Source organism: Lonchura striata, chromosome 6 (assembly GCF_046129695.1).
Source record: "Lonchura striata isolate bLonStr1 chromosome 6, bLonStr1.mat, whole genome shotgun sequence".
NCBI classification, from domain to species: Eukaryota; Metazoa; Chordata; class Aves; order Passeriformes; family Estrildidae; genus Lonchura; species Lonchura striata.
The window spans coordinates 6,891,239-6,908,238 of record NC_134608.1 but is presented as its reverse complement, the minus strand read 5'-3'; positions in this window follow the sequence as shown (position 1 = coordinate 6,908,238).

The window sequence follows — 17,000 nt, the reverse complement described above, 5'->3', positions numbered from 1 at the left end:
CAAAACCAGCCCTGTACTTGTAAAATAGGTGAGATTTCATGCTTATTCTGCTTTGCTGGCAGACTCCAACCTGTGCTCCTGGCTCTGCACACACTCTCACCTCCAGCCTCCCCACAACCACTGCAGGCAAATGGTGTTGGTATTTAGGCTGTAGTTACACGTGTACAACTGAAACCACCACCAGAGTATTTAAGAATTGCGCTGTTAAAGATTAGCTGGCAAAGGATTGAAGAGGGGTTGGGCTATTTATTTTTTTCTCTTGAAGGTGTATAAGCAATTCTTTCAGAACAACTCCTGAACATCAGGTTTAGAGGATTATCCTGGAGTTTAGAAACAGTTTCTGAGGTACAGGACATACTCTAGTGTGTGGTTACAGCTGTGCTGAAGATGCTTGAATCATCTCTGGAATTGAATCCTTTTCAACCACAAGTATCGAGTTTCCACAGGATGTTTCACAAACTGTTAATACCCTTTAGCCACAACTGTGAATCCATTGTTGGTTTGGGTTTGCCTGTTGGTGATAAGTAAGATGATTCACTTGGTTTTGTTACTGCTGCTTATTTAAAAGTAGCTTCAATTTGAAAATCACAGCTCTGTACACCCTTTTTTTGTCACTTTGTTAAATTCATGTTGTCCCCAACATCCTTATCTATTGCTTTTCAGATTACATTGTGCTATTTTGAGATAAGGTGGGCAGTGAGTGTCATGGCTATGATGCACCTGGATCATGTGCCCTTGAAGATTTATTATCCCAGGTCGCAGTTTTTTGTCTGTTGTGTAACTGAGTGGACCTAGAGCTTCAGACTCCGAATTCCCTGTAAAGCCCTCCAGGGCCTGACTTGGTTCAGTGCCAAATTGGGGCTGGGGGACTGAAGGATGGTTCTGAGACTTACTTCGTTGCAGGTACCCAGTGTATAACTTCTTTTTAGATGTTATCCACTCTCTTCCTGGTTGGGTCTGTCTCATGCTTGATATCTTGAAGACAGGTTTGTGTGCACGCAGAGAAATGCACAGAGAGGGAGCTTGTGGTTGCCTCCACTTGTTTTCAAGTGTCTGCTGAGTGAAATTCCAGTGTGCTGTGCCAGCTGCCTCTGAATTAAAGCAGCAGAGGTGGGAGTTCTGGGACTGAAGAGTTTGCAGTCTGCAACCTGTGCCTATTGTCTTGTTTCTGGATAAGGTGGATATTGATTTGTTCTGTATCAGTCACAGCTGAAGCCATTATTATTTTCTCTGGGAAGCTGATTTCTCCCTTTTACGAGCATAACAGAAATAGAAGCAGAAGGGAAAAAATGTGTGTCTGTATCTTAAAATTCTGCAAAGGCACAGCAGCTGCCATGAGACTGAGGCTTGTGTTGCCTCTGAAAATACTCAATTTTGTTGTTTGTCTCTCTTTTGTGTTGACTTAATTTCAGGTTAATACCCACAAAATAAACAGAAGCCACACGTGAACAAGTAATTAGCACTGCTTGCTTCTGTAGGCTGCAGACACTATTTCATAGACCACAGCACAGGCAGAATGCATGTGTGATCACATAAATAATAATAGACTCAAAATCAAGTTAATGTGTCCGACAGTATTTAATCTTTTAGGGTAATTTTGACATTTGCAAGTTGGCTTCAGCCAACTTGGAAAGAAACTCTGAATCATGGAATCACTGAATGGTTTGGGTTGGAAGGGACCTTTTAAAGGCCATTTAATCCAACCCCCCACTGCAAGGAGAAGGGACATCCAGCAGCAGCACTGAGTCCTTGGCAGGGCTGCTCTAGATACCTTCATCCCCAGCCTGGATTGATCCTGAGGGCTGCCCTGGCCCAGGCGCATCCCCAGCACTTGGTCTTGTTCAGCCTCATGAGATTCCTGTGGTCCTGCTCCTTGAGCTTGTGCAGGTCCCTCTGGATGGCATCTCATCCTTCAGGAGTGTCAGCAGCACCTCTGGGCTTGGTGTCATCTGCTGATATGCTGAGGCTGCACTGCATCCCACTGTCTGTGCCATTAATTAAACAGTGCAGTCCCAGTACAGACCCCTGACCTCTGTCTGGACACTGAGCTGTTGACCATTATCCTCTGGATGTGACCATCCAGCCAATTCCTCATCCACCTAACAGCCCATCATCAAATCCATCTCTCCAGTTCAGAAGGATGCAGTAGGGGACTGTGTCAAAGGCCCTGCAGGAGTCCAGCTCTGACATTTAGAAAACTTACGTAATTAAAGCTGTGTGCAAGTAGCTTTTGGAAATCATCACTGTGTGAATTGTTGAACCCCAGGGGAAACTTTCATTCCGGAAGCAGTGTCAGGTTTGTTCCAGTAAATGAAAAGCAGAAATCCAGATAGACCTTAAATGCAGAAAACAGTGTCCATTTTTATTCAGAGTTTATAGTAAACCTGCTGTATGATATATCTGAGCAGCAGATTATCCTGCTGTAAACACATGAAAATTAACTCACTTGCATTTGGCATGTCCTGAAATGTACTCTTTATTTCTTTCTCTTGTTTCTGCAATTTAAGTGCAGTACTTGCATGCTCACCACTGTTTTTATGTTCAGGATGACATCCCACAGTCTGTGGATAGCTTCATCATTTACTTGAGTGTAGGATTTTACCCACACTTTGGAGTTGAGCTGGAGATTATTTGACAAATCTAAAGTTGTGAATTCATTTCTGGGTGGAATATATTTAGACAGTTGCCAGCCATAAGCTATTCTGTGGTCAGATTGTATATGGCACATGTTCTGCATGTTCAACCTGCATATCTACATTGAAATATCCCTTAGTAGAGAAGCTGATACAGTAAAACATTTTAAAGACACAAAATTCAAGCTTTACACTGTTCCAAGTGATGGCTTTCTCTTGGCTCCTGCCGTGCTGTGGCTCTGTAGGTCAGAATGTTGGGTGAAGCAGTGCATTTTGTCATGGGAAGTGCTGACTCAGCCTCTGCACACTCCTGGAGCTGCATCTTGTGTTTTACAGGATCCTGGACTGCTTGGGGTTGGAAGGGACCTCTGGAGATCATCTGGTCTAACCCCCTGCTCCTGCAGGTTCACCTAGAGCAGGTTGCACAGGATTGTGTTCAGGCAAGGTTTGAATATCTCCAAGAATCCACAGCCTCTCTGGGCAGCTGTTCAGTGCTCTGCCACCCTCACAACAAACAAGTTTTTCCTCATATTCAGATGGAACTTCCTGTGCATCAGTTTCTGCCCATTGCCCCTTGTCCTGTGACTGAAAAGAGCCTGGTCCCATCCTCTTGGCACTCATCCTTAAATATTTATGTTTTGGGGAGAGGCTCCCTTCTGTCAGGAGGGGTTGGGTATGGATGCACTTAATTGCACTGTCAGTCCATCAGCAAAGCTTTTGTACTCCTGAAAGAACTGACACACTTGCCCATCTCCTAAAGGTCATCTGCCGTGGTTAATTTGGAATTTTTTCTCTTTACCCTTTCAAAATCCTCTTCTGTTGCTTGGCTTCTTGGTTTCTTTTTGGACAGGGTAGTGGTAAGTTCTGTTGGCACCTGCTTTTCTGAAGAGATTATGAGTCCTGTTCCTTTCCTCTGGGAGCTCTCCTGCCCTGTGCAGGATCTCCTGGACTCTGCACTTCCACACCACACCAAATGGAGAGGGGGAAACAGAGAGAGGGAAGAAAAAGGGGAGATTGCCTGATCCTCTGACAGGGCATCTCTCCAGGGAAGCTCCTTGATAAGGAGCTGGACCCTCTACCTTCTGAAACACATGTAAGAGCTTATTCTTGAGCAGGATAGGACCTCAAATAAATTATGCAAGACATAAACACCCTTTAAACATAAAAACCAGTTCCTGTTTGTCTGTGAGATGGGGTTTGTCTGTGAGATGGTCTGTGTGATTTGGCAGTGAAGTGCGTGAGAGGCAGAAGGTGTTCACTTGCCAGGGCTGAGTGTTCTTTACTTCCAGAAGCAGTGAGCAGAGCCACTGGTTGAGCCACTCTTGCTCTCCCTGCTCTGCAGGAACCAATGGATTTGGGGATTCCAAGTACCATGAAAAAACTGGAGGGCAGGAGTTGATGTGGAGATGACAGCTGAAGGCAGCAGTTCAGTCTGTGAACTTGCTGCAGCTGGGTGATTATACAGCTCCCTGCTTCCTGAGCAGAATTACTTGCTGATAACCTATCAACCAATTCTGAGGATCTTTGATAACTTCTTGGTTTCTGTTTCCTTCTCCTGAACCAGTTCTGATCTGGCACAACTATATTGGCTAAGGGGAGAGGATTACCTGCACTTGCTGCCACTGCAGGCATGGCCTCAGCTTCCTGACAGGCTGTTCTGTCCTGCTGGGATTTCTACATGTGTGCTTCTTCCAGCCTTCCTCCTCGTGCCTTTGGATACTTTGAAATCTATATTTTGAAAGTTATCTACTTTTCTGGAAATAGAATGTCAGAAAATACTATTCTGTATACTCTTCCTGCAATCTTGGCACCAGTATTTTTAAGGGAATAGATTACATTTTGAATAGCAATTTCAGTCTTGCTCTCTCGTGCTCTGACTAAAGATTTGATGGAGCTGCAATCCCATAAAGGTGGTACTTGAGCAGCCTTTGGCTGAAGGACCTCAGAACTGGCAGTGAGAGATGCTGGGAGGAGTTCAGGAGAGCTCTCAGTGTGATTTAAAATGATAATTTGGAGAAGTGTCCTGAAAGTGGGGAAAAAAGAAGGTCCAATAACTCAAAATACACAGTAGGGCACTGAAGGACTGTTGAATCCCAGGTAATATTTTTGATATTACTGATTTGGAGGGTATATTAGATAAAAGCTGAAGGAGTTTTAGAGACTGAGAGTCTAATTTTCTGGATGTCTTAAATACAGGAATTCCTGATTTTTAAAGGAATTGAATACCTGCAAATAAAATACATGCCAGCCCTCACTACTTCAGGCTCAGATCAAATAAATTGAATACACACATAGCAGGCCAAACAGCTGGAAGTGGCTCCCTTAACTTTTACTGGAACTCTGGAGAGCAATGCCCATAGACCAAGCACAGTGATTCTGATTTTTGTCTCTGATTTCTGTAATGCAGATACATGAAAAATGAAGGCAGAAAGGTAGACAGATATGTCTGGAAGAAACTGAGGCTGACACACTTTTCTGTTGGGAACTCTGACTGGTACACGGAGATCTCAAAGGTTCCTTTAAAGGTTTTTCATTCAGACATTTAGAGAATGCAGTATGCAGTGTTTTTGAACAGTAATTTGGGCATCATTTGAAGAAGGAAATCTCAGGGCTTCACTCTAGCAATGATCAGGGTGAATTATCTCAATTTAGGACTGATACATGAGGGGTCAGCATAAACAGGGGGATGTTCCTTGGATCAATTAGGATGGTGGTTGTGCTTCACACCCCAAAAACCAAAGACTGGCTGAGGCCAGCACTGGACAATCTAGTGTTTATTAGAAAGGAATCAGCATTTTAGAAAACAATCTTGTTTTGATAAATGAAGACACATAATGCTGTATGGGTCAGGAGGGTACCTTGAGACAGCAACCCATCCACGTGGCAGTAATAAAGATCTTGTGTAGCTTTCTAGATGTGTGTGGTATTAAAGCCACAGGTAGATTAAATCATTGTTGGAATTAATTCTTATAGTTGGGTTGAATTTATGGAGTTCTGACTGTTGCAAACAGGAGAAAGTATGAAGGCAATTTAGGAATGCAGTAATAGGAGCACACAGGCATCCCACCACATGCCAAGGAATGAATAGTGGAGCTTTGTTAAAACATTTGGCTAAAATAAGCCCAAATCCTTATTTATTCTTAATAGTGTTATTATTTTAACATTTCTGTTGTGGTTTATTGCCAGAATGCCTAGACAGTGAGTGAGCTGTAATTCAGCTGTTCCGAGCAGGGGGTGAGAGCTGCTCTTCCCTCTCTTGTCCCCACCTGCCAGCCAGGACACTCCAGTCTCCCAGGCTTCACCTCGCTTTTGTTCCAGATGTTCTAAGTTAGCAGGTTTATTCTATTTCATAGAAAAATTTGCTCCCATTTATTTTCTAAACTGTTAGAATGCCCCAGGACTGCATTTAAACGAGACATAGCTGAAGTATTTGTGGTTTCTTACAGGGGTGTGTATTAGACCCATTTTCTGATTTATTATTAGACACATTTAATAAATTTACTAGCATGGCAAAATTAGCACATGGAGAATTACCTATTTATGCATTAATACAGCAGTTTTAACTGCCTTGTCAATACTCTTTAAAGACAGAGATGCACAAAAGAAGTCCTGAGATTTGATTATAGTTGACAATTTCTGTAGGTGGGGGTGTTTTTAAAGAGTTTTGTTGGTGCAGCAATTCCAAAAAGCTCCACAGTATCTCGTAAATGAAGAGCCAGTGTTTTCCAGATGGCTCTATAAATAAATTTGGTAGATGCAGAAATAAGTGAAGAGAGCTCCAGGCGTGTTTTTGCACAGAGTGGTGCTATGGTGAGCTAATAGAGGAAATGAACTTCCTTTTGTTTGCAAAATACAAAACCCCTCCAGTTCTTAACGTGTTTTCCACCCTGCTGGGCGAGTTCAGCCACGGTGCAGATTTTCTGTGTGGATCCTGGGCTTCCACCTGGGCCACGCTCAGGAGCTCAGGGGAGAAAGGCCACAGGGAGCTCTGCACAGCTCATGTGGGTGTAAACCAGAGCTTTCTGCTGGGTCAGAATCCAAGGTCCAGGAGAATAAATCCTGCATGTGTGGCTGGCAGGAGGAGCAAGAGCTGAGAGCCATTGCTGCTGTGTTCATGTCTTCCCATTCTTTTCCCTATTTTTTTTAAGAGATGCTTTAACTTCTGTGCAGTCTGGTGTCATTTTACTACAAAAAGAGAGTGATACTGAACTGACACTTGAGACAGCAGGACCCAGGTAGCCAAGAAGGCCAGTGATTGTCCCCCTGAGCTGGGCACTGGTGGGGCCACACCTCAAAGCCTGTGTCCAGTTCTGGCCCCTCGCTGCAAGAAAGACACTGAGGGGCTGGAGTGAGTCTGGAGAAGGGAACGGAGCTGGGGAAGGGGCTGGAGCACAGATCTGATGAGGAGCAGCTGGGGGAGCTGGGGGTGTTCAGCCTGGAGAACCTGTCACTGTCTACCAGTCCCTGACAGGAGGGTGGAGCCAGGTGGGGATCGGACTCTGCTCCCAGGGAACAAGGGACAGGATAAGAGGAAATGGCCTCAAACTGGACCAGGGGAGATTTAGATTAGATGTGAGAAAAAAATTCTTCACAGAAAAGGTTGTCAAGCATTGGAACCGGCTGTCCAAGGCAGTGGGGGAGTCACCATCCCTGGAGAAATTTAAAAGGTAGAGATGTGGCACTTGGGGAATGGTTTAGTGGTGGCCTTGGCAGTGCTGAGTTGATGGTTGGACACAATGATCTTAGAGCTCTCTTCCAGCCACAATGACTCTGTTGTTCTGTGATCTCTAAGAACCTCCTGTTCCCTGCCTTGCTCTTCTCAGTCTCAAACAATTTCTGTTCTTCAGGCAAAGGTGAACCTGACAGTTACCAGGAAAATTCCACCTCCCTGGCTCACCACACAAGCACTGGGACAGCCCCAGAGAAACAGGAAACATGCTGGTTAAAAAAAAATATTTTTAATCCCAAAGTGCAATAATGTTACTGAGTGCTCCAAGGGCACTCTTGCTCCCTGACATTTTGGGCTGTGGGGCTTCATGCAGGATATTGAAAGAAGAGTGGGAAGTGCAGGGCATTGTGCCCACCTGCCCTGTTCCTTGTTGGGATGTGCAGAGGGATCAGGTGTGACAGCCCTGCTCAGATGATGGTCTGAGAGGCACTTTGCTCCACTTTTTGGAGCTTGGAATCACAAATGCCAACAGCTATCAGAAAGGTTTTAATATGGTTGACATGAAAGCAACTGTGTTAAGTGGAATAGGCTAAATATATACTTGGAATAATAAACTATTGCTAATTTCCTGGAAGAAAATGGTCCTCTGTCACTCAAAGATTATTTTCCCCAGATTTTAGACAGGATTTAAGCTGGGTTCACCCCCACCCCCCACTATCTCCAGTATAACTGAAATAAACTGGATGATTTTTAAAGTTATGTTACATAGTTATTCCAAGCAATGAAATTAAAACCTCTAAACTTTAGAACCCAAATGGAATCTAGGTTTCTAAAAGCACAGATTTTTTAAATATAAAAAATATGCATTTTGTTCCATCAGGAGGGTTTAATTACTATATATTTCATGAGCAGAATGGTCTTGAAACCCATGGAACAAAACAGCATCTCTCTTTAGCTTCCTTAGGAAAGTCTTCTCTGAGAGCCACTAACTTTTTCCTGATGCATTCCCACCTGCTTGTGGTGTTTGTTGTGACCAGCAGGGCCCAAGGTTTTCCTGCATGGATGATCAGCTCTGTACATGCTGCCTGTGGTGTTTTGTGGATAAACAGTGGATTGTCCTGCCAGAGAGCTTGTCCTTTGAGTGTCTCAAACAGGGAGTGGATGTTGTATTTTTCATTTTAGAGAAAGAAAGTGAGGCAAAACCATGCCCAGCTGCACATAAGAAATCTGTGCCAGAGCTGATCAGAGTCAAGAATTCCTGCCTCTCTTCCATCCACAAGGCTGCTGCTGCTTTGGCCTCTTGTGGAGTTTTTAATAAAGTCATCACCAGGGGTAATTTATTTTGTTAATTTAAAGATTTGAAGTCTGGGGTCTGGAACTCCAGAGGACAGAGAGACAAAGGGCACACAACTGAGGGAATAAACCAGTCAAGGAAGGGGAAAGAGATGAGAACAGCAGCAATGCAAGACAAGGTCATCAAACCAGAAACCCCCAACCTTTCCCCAGCCCCTTCCAATTTCTGTCAGGCTTTTGCAGCCTAGCTGGCAGGGAGGGGAATGAACACAGGGTTGTAAAGAATTCTTGAAAGAGAATAAAGCAAAGGCTTGGTGGTTTCCCAAGAGCCCCTGGCGAGAGCGAGCGAGGAGGGGCAGCAGGGGAGAGAGTTGGAAAACCTTCATTTGGAAGTCAGACAAAGGGTGATAAAACTCCTCCTAGATGTGTATCAGGCAGGAGTAGGACAGGTGTAACTCGTGTTGCCTGTCCTGTGCTCCATCAGTGCTAAACTGCAAACTCAAGGGCTTCTGAAGGGATGGTAAGGGGCCTGTGAGGCGGCCCTTATTTCAATAATTTCTGTTTTCCTAAAGCAGAAAGCCTCAGAGAGATTGTATAGCTCCAAAATATGCTGGATAATGATGAGCCTTCAAAAAACCCAGTGGGCAAATGTTTGGAGAGAGGAGGAAGAGTCAGGAGAGCTGGGACTGGGATGTGCAGGAGGAGCCCAGCCAGTGTTTGGGAACCAGCTGAGCTGTCACCCCCAGTGTTTTATGATGATGCCCTGCAACGTGATCTCTGTTTACATTTTAATGGATCCATTTAGCAAAGGCACTGCTGGGATTGCTGCCAGCCCTGTTTTCCTTCCTGATGAGAGTGAGGGGAAGGGAAACACGGGCAGGGAACCTCTTGTGCCAGTCCAGCAGGAGCTGGGCCTGGGGATGGGGGCAGTGGGGCTGAAGTTCGTGCTTAGCCCAACTCCTCTCCCCTGAGCAAGGACTTTTAGCAGGCTCTGCCCTCTGAAAAGTCCAGGCTGTGATCCTCTGCAGCCTCAAGATGAAGATGAATGGAGGCTTTTTACCATGGGTGGCACTAAAGAAAGCTTTTGGTGTTTTCTTTTGTATGTTTTGTCCTTAAAGAGTTGGATGGGAGGACAAGAACGGGAGGCTGAGGGTGATTTGGAGGAGATGGTGTGAGATCAGAGACCATGGGGCACACAGGGGCTGTTGTCTTCTGTCCTCTGCTGCAGTGACTTGACTTCTCTGCTGTGTTCCTGTATGGGTTTTAGGAATTTTGGGAGCTCTTAACAGCACACACACTTGGGATACAGCATGAAGTGTGTGCAGGAGCCCGTCTGTGCTTGATGCCATTGTGCATTATGTAGGAAGAGATGATAAACCAAGTCTGTTTTATTTCACTTTAGTTGGAAAAACCATGGATCTCTCCTGCAGCTCAGTTTGCTTACCAACACTTTAGCAGTGTTGTATTTACTGCCCTAAGGGCACTGACAATCCCTTTAAAATCATCATTCTTGGAAAGCAGGACAGGTCTGAAATGGCTGTGAGTGTTCACAGCCTCCAGCACGGGAAGGCTGAAGCTGTTTTTTGTGCTGTGCTGGGTCTGGCTGGCATGGAGTTAATTATGCCCACAGCAGTTTTCACAGGGCTGTGCTGTGTACTGGTGGCTGGGAAGGTGTTGATAAATAACAAACACACTGCTGCTCTGGCTGCTGCTGCTTCACAGCATCAAGCTGCATCTCCAGCATCCTCCCCTCACCAGGAGGCTGTGGGTGGACAAAGATTTGGGAGAGGACACAGCCAGGACAGCTGACCCCAAGTGACCAAAGGGATGTTTCAAACTGTTTGGTACCTGGTCATCAGTAAAAACTGAGAGTGGAGGAAGAGGGAGGGCATTCCATCCTTACAGCTGCTCCATGCTGAAGCACTTCCCAGGAAGTGGCTGGACCCTGCCTGCTGGTGGGAATGGTGGGAAGTAGGGAATAAATACTTTTTTTCCCTTTGCTTCCATGCATGGCCTTTGCTTTTGCTTTATTTATCTACCTTTATCGAGACCCATGAGGTTTTTAACATCTTATTTCCCCATGTCCCCATCCCGCTGAAGGAGGAGACTCACAGAATGGCTTGGTGGGCACCTGGCTTCAGCCCACTACAAGGAATTGTCTTTCTCTAGGTGCTTTAGCTCAAATACAGTATTTAATACAGCCTGTGTGCCACTGAGATCTATTTACATGTGAGAAACATCCAGACTTAAGCCTGCTTAAAATTTCTTTTGCAACATAGGCTTCTGTGAAGGCATCACAATTAGTAGTAAAATTAATTAACAGCCAAGAATATGAGTATCTAATCCTGCCACACATCTGTAAGAACGTCTGAATTCAGGTTTGGTGGGATGACTACCAGAGTGGGATGCCTAAACTCATCAGTATTTTCCTTGCAGAGGTCATAATGTACAGGGGCAAAAATCAACCCCCAAAAGTACAAGCCTGGCTCCAGGACTTCTCCAATGACCCTGCAGTCCTTCCCTCTCCTGGGCTGGGAAACCACAGAAGACAGAAGGTTTTAAGAGGCTGCTTATCCTGCTTGAAACAGCCTGTGAGCACTGCAGACTCTGATCTTCAGTTTGCATATAGGAATAAATTCAGTAATGACAGTATTTATTACAGTAATCAACATCTGACAGGATGAATGTCTGGGAGCCAAAATTGGACATAATTCCAATTAGAAATAAGATACATTATAATGGCAGAGGTCAAAATTAATCAATCAGCAACTTGCCAACATCATACAAGGCCACAGCACAGGAAACACTAAAATTAAGATTGGGTTTCCTTCACTAGAGATGACATGTCCTCATTTACTAAAGCATCACAACTATTTTCAGGCTTATATATACTTTCATATATTTCATATATTTGAGTGTATTTTCATAATCTTACACAATTTTATTTTTTTTCTTCCTCAAAATAATTTCCCTGACAAAATGCAGAATAGATCTTTCAACTCTTTAGCCAGGAATATTAACTTTCATTGAATTCTTCTCCCTATTTCCCTCCCAGTTAAGAAATTGTCACTCTTGTTAATTCAGTTTAGTCATCTCTGAAAGGATCATGCCCTCCTCACTCTTATAAATTCTTGGTTTTTTTTCTATTTGTTTAGCTCAGGTGTATGATTTATCCATTTTCAGGAAAACGCTGCAGTAACTTGGTGCATCCTGGAACATGGGAATAACCAGAAGCCACTAAAGGACAATACAGGGAACAATTCTGTCATTGTCAGAATGATACTTAAATACCCTGAAGTTTTTTAACTGTGAAAGAACTGTTAAAAATAATAAAGTTACAGGAGAAAATGATCCTGAGGAAGAAAGAAAAGCAATAAACAATTCTCAGGAATAGGAGAAGTAGGAGATGGGAGAAACTTGCCTGATAAATAGTGTATTGTGAGGCATTGAGTGGTTTTATAGTCTCATACACATATATTTGACCATGATATTTTTGCCCCAAGATCCTCATAGGTTAAAAACTGCAAAGCAATTGTTATGGTTAAGCTGAAAATTGAGAAAATGGTGGTATTTCTAGAGGAGAGGTATTCTTCACTTACTGGGAAGGTTTGAGACTTTTGCTTGTAACATGATTGGCCCTGGTTCATCTCTTTTGTTTATATTTTGAATTTTCAAGTCCCATACTGAATTATGCCAAGTGACAGAAGGGAAAATGTCTGTGTGGAGCAGAGTCATGCCCCCACAAGGAATTGGCTTCCTTGGCACATCAGTGTTTTCAGGAACTGGTGACCCTCTGAGTGAGAAATGGAAAGAGGAATGATGAGCCAGACCTCCAGACAGGCACACACAATTAAACACATTTGAATGTGCCTTATTTGTACTGCTAGGGAGTTATTTGTATTTCTCTCCTGAACAGCTTGAGCCTACTTTTACCTTCTTTAATAGCCACACAGGGTCACTGCCCTCTTCAAGGGCCTGATGAGCTGGAGCTTGCTGTCCTCCTCTGTGGCAGTGCTGGAGCATCTGACTGGGTGGAAGAGATTTTGGGCACTGTAAGGCACCCACAGCAGTTACAGGGGGGAGCCCTGAGCTGGATGTGGGAAATTCACAGGGTGTGGGATCTGTGTGTGGGTATGGAGCAGGAAGGGAGAGGCTCAGTGTTCACCAGAGGCTTCTGGCTGAGTGTCTTTCAGGCTGTGACTCTGGTCAGGGTTTTCATAGGAAGTTTCTCTCCCACTTAAAATTTGCAAGGCTGTGCACACGGCCCCTTGCTTCTGATTATAGCAAACATCAATAGAAATGGAATCAATAGAATGGTTTGGGTTAGAAAGGACCGAAATCACCTCCTTGCAACGCCCTGCCATGGGCAGGAACATCTTCCACCAGACCAGGTTGCTCCAAGCCCCATCCAACCTGGCCTTAAGCATGCCCCAGGGAAACCTGTGCCAGGGCCTCACCACCCTCAAAGGGAAGATTTTTTTTCTACTAATATCCAATCTAAACCTACCCTCTTTCATTTTGAAGCCACTCCCCCTTGTCCTGTCACTCCAGGCTTTTGCAAAAAGTCCCTCTCCATCTTTGATAGGCTCCCTTCAGGTACTTACACTTGCTTCCAGCTCTCTTGTTGAGGAATAAGTGATTTTGATGCCTCATTTGACCACGGGTATTGTCATTCATGACAATTTTATTCAAGCCCACTTGGACCAGAAACATAAATTTTTGTAGAGATGGAGAAGCATTAAGAAAAATTTCTTCACTGAAGGGGTTGACAGCCATTGGAGCAGGCTGCCCAGGGAAGTGGTGGAGTCACCATCCCTGGAAGTGTTAAAAAAACATGTAGATGTAGCGCCTGGGGACATGGTTTAGTGGTGGGCTTGGTGGTGCTGGATCAGTGGTTGGAATCAATGATCTTCGAGGGCTTTTCCAACCAAAATGACTCTATGACTTTCTCTCATTTTGCCTTGTTTATATTGTTGTCCCTCTTCCCAGATGCAAAACCTCATGGCTCACTGCAGCAGGCAAAATGCTTCACAGATGCTTTTGCCGAGTGTGAAAAACTCAGTGGAAAAGCCCAAGAGTCACTGCTGTGGTGAAAAACTGTAAGAAAAAGGACTAGATACAGCTTTGTGGTTCATACTTTATTTACAAACACCTTTGAGTGGGTCATTACAACCAGTTGTAAATCTTTCTTCTTGATTAAAGAACCGAAACGAGAGCAGAAATAATGCAATCTGAAAAATATACTAAATTATCGACAGAGTTCCATGGCTGCAGGTAATCCACCTGATTTCACTGTCCATCCTTCTGTGGCTGGTATACATAATAAAATAAAGCAAATGGAAACTCCTCTCTATGTAAAGTGAAATGTTGATAGGTTGCTTTTTTCTGTAATATTGATTTTCCTGAGTAAAAAGCCTTTAGTAAAAAAAAAAAACAAAAAAAATCTCAAGAAAGTCTTTGGCTGCCTACCCCAGTCACTGACACTTAGTCATTAGTGGGGGAAAAAGTCATAACCAGCTAGGGAGTGTCTCCAAGTACAGAAGCAGTTGTTGGAAGACAAGATCAACAATCTTACCTCTTACTCCAACTAGTCAGAGGTTTTGACCAACAGTGTGCTGGCCTTAACAACAGTTTCTTAAAAAAAAAAGAATTGTAAAGGAAAATTGGAAGTGTGAATAACTTTGATTTAGGAAATAATGAAGACTGTGGCTACCCTACTGAATCCTTAATGGAAATATGCACTCCAGAGCCACTGGGAGCTTTCTACATTGGTGTGATGGAGGAAAATGTCCTGTGATATACATCAATTGTGAATTGGGCTTTGCATGACCAGAGAGCTTCTATATGATGAAGGATTGTTAATGCTAGCCTAGCTTGCACACAGACATTTTTATAATCAGTACATTTGGAGGAGAAACATCAGAAATTTTGTAATTCTTTAGAATTACTTCCTGGGTTTGATGATTTTGGAGGTATTTTCCAGCCCTGATGATTCTATGATTCTAAACAAATGGCATCATTTTTAGGGCCTCTGAATGCAACAGAACAGATGTGTAGCCCATTGAAGATCAACCATGCAAAGAAATCAGTGCACAAGTTGTAGAAGAATGCAGGTGTTCTTTGAAAAGCCTTCTTTGATGCTAAATACTCCAACATGAGAAGGAAAGTGGGCACAAATGGTTGAGACCGAGCCTGCTCAGTGGAGAAAAGTTTTAAGCAAGATGAAGCCACTTCCCAAACTGCCCTTTCCTCAGGACACAATGTTCTCAACAGACCTAGCAGAGGCTATTTGCCTGGACTTGCAGTCCAAATAACTCCTCTGTTGCCTCCTTCTGGGAGAAAAAATGAGTGGGAATGGGTCCCTGAAAACACCACACACATGCAGGGTGAAGTTTCAAGCTGAGAAAAGCTGCCCAGAGAGGTTGTGGATACCCCATCCCTGGTCAGGGCCAGGTTTGATAATCCTTGGAGCAACATGAAAGGTGCCCCTGTCCACAGCAGGGGATGGAATGAGATGATTGAGGTCTCTTCCAGCCCAAACCATTCCATGATTCTGTGATTGCTGCTAATTCACCTGGACACTGAAGTGCCCCTGATTCCAGAGCTGGGAATGTCAGGGCACTGCTGCTGCAGGCAACCAGGGTAAGGACATTTGTCTGTGTCCCCTGAGTGTTACCTGAGCTAGAGAAAATACACATCACCTCCTGCAGATCCTGCCAGCATCCTGAGCAGGAACTGGCTCTGAGCATCAAGGAAACACAGTCATTCCAAAAAGCACCATTTATCTCCACAAGATACTTAATCACAAGAGAGAAAAAATAAACATACACAGATTCTAACAAATGCACAAAGGACTTTCAGGCTTGGTGTTTAAAGATTTGCACGTGGAAGCTGTTACCAGTCCATCTGCAACTCTGGCTGGCTCAGCCTGCTGTACATCCATCCCAAACAACAAGAGGGACTGAGCTATGGAGAATCACCATGCAGGATTGATTTGGGCTAAACTGCTTTGTGGCTGGATCCACGTTCCCACCTTCTGGAAGTTTACTGGGTTTGGATTCCAGAAATAAGTCTGCTGCATGGGAAATGTGATCCATCCTATTGCTCACAGTTTGCCAAAGCAGCAGCCATCTGCTGGGGTTTAGAGAAGGCTGAGGAACACAGGATGTTTGCTTTCATTCAGATGTGCTGTGGATGTGCCTCGTGTGAGCAGACTTGTCACAATCCTAATAAAACAACTGGGACATCACACTCCAGAGGAAAGCTTGCCTTATGGGGTAAAATTAAACTTGAGCAAGATAGAAAGCACTACAAATACACATGCACACATGCATATACATAATCATTTAAGTAAAGGTCAGCAGAAAACAGGCCAGACAGAAATTCCAAGCAAATGCAGCACTAACTTTGAGACTGAATTAAATGCTTTCCGAGGTGTTTTATGGAAACCACTCCCAAGAGAAAAAAAATCTACAAAGGGTAAGATGAGGAACGGTCCAGTTGCAAAATAAACCTACATGGCAAAATTACGAGATGAGATTAATTCAGATAAACTCTCCCACGGGGGATTTGGGATTACTGACAGAACTGAAATGTGGGTGTGGATTTGCAGCACCAATCCAAGACTTCTGAAGAGGAGACAGAGGCATTCCCTTATCACTGGCAGTGATCACCAAGGCCACGTAGGAGGCTCAGAGGGAGCTGGGCTCAGGTGTCTGCAGCTGCAGGAAAATGTCATTCACAACACAGTAACTCCATGCTGCTGTGAATGTTAGCCACAAAGGGGAAACATTCCCAGGGGAGCAGAGGATGCAACCAGCATTCTGCAAATGCAGGAGAACCAGCCTTAGGAGTAACCAAAGATGCAGATGGAGGTGCTGGCAAACAGCATGAGCAGCAGCTAAGGCTGTTCTTGCCAACAAGGGAAAAAGTTAAGTATAGTAAATCAAATAAAATTAAACATGCAGCAACAATGGATGCCCCACTTTTCTCTGCAAATGTCTTTTTCCCCAGGAGGTAATCAGGATTTTTGTAAATCTCTGTTGAAAGCAGACAACCTTGCTTATTTTTCTGTCTAATGGCTTGAATAAGTGGAGAATATTACAGGTGGCTAATATTTTTGCAACAAAAATAAAATAAAACGTTCTGCATACGTGGCACTGAGGTTGAAATGTCCTGTAGATGATCACCAGCAGGACTGACACTACTGGTATTTTTTGTGAAGAAACCATTTGAATGAGATGATAGGCACTGTATGAAAGCTTTGGTGAGTGTATTTGTCAGAATTCTGTCAATTTGTCAAAAGCAAAGCATTGAGGGAACAGGGGACAAGTTAAATTGCTTACACAATTGTATCAAACCAGTTTGCTGAGTTGCAATGCTACCAGGAATTCTGAAAAAAGTCT